The sequence below is a fragment of the Cervus canadensis genome, chromosome 30 (genome assembly GCF_019320065.1).
Source record: "Cervus canadensis isolate Bull #8, Minnesota chromosome 30, ASM1932006v1, whole genome shotgun sequence".
Classification (NCBI taxonomy): Eukaryota; Metazoa; Chordata; class Mammalia; order Artiodactyla; family Cervidae; genus Cervus; species Cervus canadensis.
The window spans coordinates 22923245-22928631 of NC_057415.1; positions in this window are offsets into that span (position 1 = coordinate 22923245).

The window sequence follows — 5387 nt, forward strand, 5'->3', positions numbered from 1 at the left end:
AAATAATAATAACTAAAAACTATAAAGTGAACTCCATGAACTTTCATTTTGTCTCTCTCCCCCTCTCCCCCACCCCCCTGATCTCCCTGTCCTTCCAATCCCTGTGACATTAGTGTTAGTTGCTTCCTCATGTCTGACTCTTTGTGACCCCATAGACTATAGCCCACCAGGCTTCTCTGTCCATGGGATTCTCCAGGCAAGAATACTGGAGTGGGTGGCCATTTCCTTCTTCAGGGGATCTTCCCAGCCCAGGGATCCAGTGGAAGCTCCTCCACTGCAGGCAGATTCTTTACCCTCTGAGCCACCAGGGAAGGTCAGATAGATTTTGTTGTGAATCTGGTTCCTCCCTTCCCTAGCTCCCTGAAATGGAAAGACTTAGAAAAATTCTCTAAACTTCCTTTTTCTCATGTGAACAACAGAAGTAACTAAATTTGCCGCCTCATTGGGTTTTCATATAAAGTGCCTCTCGGTAGGTTCTGGCATGTGTTACATGCTTATTAAACATTAGCTATTTTATTTTCTTCAAAAATATGAGGACCAATGAATTAATGCTCTTATCTGATGCCTGAAATTTCCCTGATTCAGAGCTCACAGGGAAGAAAGAGCAGCCTGAGCAGACAAAGGATTATGAATGATATCCTGAGGCACTCCAGGGGCTTTTAGCCATGTTGGTTCTAGGCTAAGCAAAGGATTCAGGTGTTCCTTAATTTAACTCATTGAAAATGACTACAGGGCACTTAGCTATGCTAGGGCTAATTAAGGGAAAAGACAGCACAGGATGGAGCTGATTTGTAGCACAAAGAACCACAAAGAAATCTGAGATTAAAAGATTTAGTAGAAAAAAAAAAAAGGTTTAGTAGATTTGGGCGAAGGTGCTGCTATGCCTTCCAGTGGGGCTGGCGGGACCGCTGCAGGCTCTGTGAACGAAGAAGCTACCGAAATTCCAGATGAAGTGGCTTTGGGGCATCTACCACTTCAGCACCAATAAGAATGACTGCCAGAGCAACTTGATCTTCCATTTGGGACTTTGTTGCCGCAATTTGGCTGGCCAAGAATTTGAGTTACATTGACCAAATAGCATCTCAGCCTGGGGTGTAACCATAAAGACACATGGAACCCCTGTTCTGTACTCGAACCTTCCAAAACCAGAGCCTTCAATCTGTGACCATCACAAGACTTGCCCTGATGGCAGCTGACGTTTTATTCAGATGGGTACTTTTCCTTCCCTGCCTGATTTACTTTTCTTTGTTGAAACCACTCAGGACACCCTTTGCGGGTCAGCAGGCAGGCTCAGCTAAAGTGTTGTTCTCTGTTCTGTAAAGTTCTATACAGCAAGGATTTGATCCCTGGGTTGGGAAGATCCCCTGGAGGAGGGCACAGCAACCCACTCCAGTATTCTTGCCTGGAGAATCCCATGGACAGAGGAGCCTGGCAGGCTATAGTCCATAGCGTTGCAAAGAGTTGGACACAGCTGAAGCAACTTAGCACACATACATAGTTCCTAAGTTTTGTCAGGGGATGATCTTTGTTCTTGTCCTGAGGAATAATTTAATTAACAAAGACTGTACACAAAGACCCCCCCCCCCCAAAAAAAAAGATTTAGAAGATTTGGAGTCAAATTCATGCTCCAGCACTTATTATATGCAACATTCTGGGTCCCTAAATACCTTATGATTTAACTTCTCTGAATCTAGGTATCTTCACATATAATTCTCACGACACCGCTGGTGAAACCCACTATGCTTGTAATGACTTAATAATGATGAACATTTATTGAGGACTTAATGACTTATTACACTCTCATTAAACCATTGGAGCAACCCTCTTCAGTGGGTACTAGCAATATGTCATTGGAAGAGAAAAACACTCAGCAATTGTTGCAGTCTTCAGCTGATGAGGAGCACTTTGAGAAATCCACTGCAACCACTTTGGTTTTATCCCCTGCGCTAGGCCTCTACATGTTAATATTCCAAGAGCAACTGCAGCTTCCCTAAGTTGGAGCCTTGGTCCATGGCCCTCTCTCTAGAAGTGCACACCATGGGCACTCATAGAGCTTTATTGACTTATTGCTTGATGATGCTAAGAGTGGTGGGAAGGACTTCCCTATTGGTCCAATGTTAAGAATCTGCCTGCCAATGCAGGGGACACGGGTTTGATCCCTGGTTTGGGAAGATTCCACGTGCCTTGGGGCAGCTGAGCCCATGTGCCCCAACGGCTGATGCCTGAGAGCTCTAGAGCCCATGCTCCGCAAAAAGAGAAGCCCCTGCTCATTGAAAGCCTGTACACAGCAACAAAGACCCAGTACAGCCAAAAATAAATAAATTAAAAAGTGGTAGAGAGCCACTGATTCTCTTTAGTACTTGAGAAAATACTGAATTTTCTGAGATAGGCAGCTATGGAGGGGAACTGGAAGATTCCCAGTAGTATCTTAAAGTATTAGCTGCTATGTGTTTCATCCTCAAAAGGCCGTGTATGAGAGCAGCCACCTCGTTCAGCTGAGGGAACTCAGCAGGCTCTGGAGTAGGCATTTCTCCTCTTCACAAAGAGGGATTTATAGAGTGCACTCGAGTCATCTGGCTCAGTTTCTCAGTCTTGTCTGACTCTGCGACCCCATGGACTGCAGCCCACCAGCCTCCCCTGTCCATGGGATTTCCCAGGCAAGAATACTAAAGTGGGTTGCCATTTCCTCTTCCAGGGGATTTCCATGACCTAGGGATCGAACATGCAATTCCTGCATTGTCAGGCAGATTCTTTACCACTGAGTCATCTTGAGACCTTATTAAAAATACAGAATCTGATTCAGTAGGTCTAGGGTGCTGCTGGGCATCTACATCGCAGCAAGCTCCCAGGGGTAGACAGTGCTGTTGGCTTGCAAACCACATTTTGAGTAACCAGTCAAGAGTTTATACTCTGTTTTTCATGTGTTTCCCCCAACCCTATCCAAGCCAAGGGGCTCGAAAATTGTCTCAGAAAGTGAGTACACAGAATAGCCTAAGCTCCCACGAAGCTCCCTATGATGAAAAGAGCCTTTCCATTTCCTGAGAAAGAGATCACTGTTAAATTCTGAAAGCCAAAGCAAAAGAGACTCCAGAAAGCAGCAGGAGAGGAGTCGCTCACTACTTACAAGAGATCCTCATGTGCGTTCACGTTGTCGATTCAGTCATGCCCAGCTGTCAATTCAGTCGTGCCCAACTCTTTGCAGCCCTATGGACTGTAGCCCGCCAGACTCCTCTGTCCATGGGATTAAGTGCTAATTTCTCCCTAGAAACCAGGACGGCCAGAAGGTGGTGGGGTGACACTGAAAGTGCTGAAAATAAAAACTGTCAACCAAGAATTCTACATCTGGCATAACTATACTTCACAAATGAAGGAGGAATTAGATCTGCCCCACAAAAAATTCTAAAAGGAGTTCTTTGGGCTGAAATTAAAGGACTCTTGAGAGTAACTGGAATCGACATGGCACCAGTAAAGATAACTACATAAGTAATGACAACATAAATATATATGCTCTGTGTAATTCTATTTTTCCCATTTGATTTAAAAGACAAGTGCATAAAGCAATAATTATAAATCTGTATTGATGGTCACACTGTGTATATTGATTCGTATAATAGTAACAACATAAAGGAGAGGGGAAGGAACACAGATATATAGGAACAAAGTTTTTCCATGTGACTGAAATTTAGTATTAATTAAAATTATTGATTGTTGGGAATTCCCTGGCAGTCCAATGGTTAGGACTCCACACTTTCATTGCTGAGGGCACAGGTTCAACCCCTGGTTGGGGAACTAAGATCCTGCCAGTCACATGCAAGGCAAAACAAAAACAAAATGTTAGATTGTTTTAAGTTAAGATGCTAATTTTACCACCCAGAGAAACATTAAGAAAAAAAATGTTTCTAAACATCGTAAACAAAATGACAAGAGAATTGAAACAGAACACACTAGAAAACATCTACTTAATACAAAAGAAGCTGATAATAGAGGAATAGAGAAATGAAAAAGACATGGAAAATAAATATGAATTGGTAGATGTAAATCCTACTTCAGAAGTCATTACAACAAATGCTAATGAATTAGACATTCCAATCAAAAGAGAGAGATTAACAGAATGGATTTTCCCAAAAACATGATCCAGTTATAAGCTGTATACAAGGGACTCTCTTTAGAAAGTTAAAAGATGAGAAAAGATACAGAATGCAAATAGTAACCAAAAGAGTCAAGTGGTTATATTATACTGGTATGAGTCAACATAGACTTTAAGACAAAAACTGTTACTGGAAACAAAAGACACTTTGTAGAGGTATTTAAGGAAATAAATAGGACAATCCAATAAGAAAAATGATTATACACACATATTCACTTAACAATAGAGTCCTAAAATACAGTGAAACCAAACCAGACTTGACTGAAAGGAGAAAAACATAATTCAACAATAAAAGTTGAAGACATCACGTCCCACTTTCGATAATAGAACAACTAGGCAAAAGAAAAGCCAGGAAATAAAAGACTAGAACAACACTTAAACACAATTAAATCCAACAGACATCTGTAGAAAGCATGTGGTCTCTTCCTGGACCACAGATTGAACCCGTGTCCCAGGCACTGCGAGGCAGGTTCTTCACCACTGGACCACCAGGGAAGTCCCTGTGATTACTGTTTTAATGATTTTTTTAGAGAAAATTTTAAAATTTTAGAACAGTTTTAGATTTACAGAAAAATCACAACAATAATACAGCTTGCACATACTTCACAACCCAGTTTCTTCTATTAACATTTTGTATTAGTTATGGCACATCTACAATAATTAATAAATGAATGTTGACACATTATTATTGACTGAAGTCCATACTTTATTCAGATTTCCTTAGTTTCTACCAAATATGTTTTTTCTGTCCTAGTATTCTAAGATATCAAGTTCTATTTCGTTGTCATGTCTCTTTAGGCTCCTCCTGGTAATCGGCTTCCCTTGTGGCTCAGCTGGTAAAGAATCAGCCTGCAATACAGGAGACCTGGGTTCGATCCCTGGGTTGGGAGCTCCCCTGGGGAAGGAGCTCCCACTCCAGTATTCTGCCCTGAGAGAATTCCATGGACTGTACAGTTCATGGGGTCACAAAGAATCGGACACAACTGAGTGATTTTCACTTGGCTATGGCAGTTTCTCAGACTTTCCTTGTTCTTGATGACCTTGCCAGTTTTGAGGAGTGTTGTTCACCTATTTTGTAGGATGGTCCATGTTCGGGATTTGCATGACGTTTCCTCATGATTTGATAGAGATTATGGGATTTGGGAAGGAAGACAACAGAGGTAAAGTGCCATTCTCTCCACGTACCAGTAGTACCTACGATCAGCATGGCTTATCACTAGTAATGACCTTATCTCCTGAC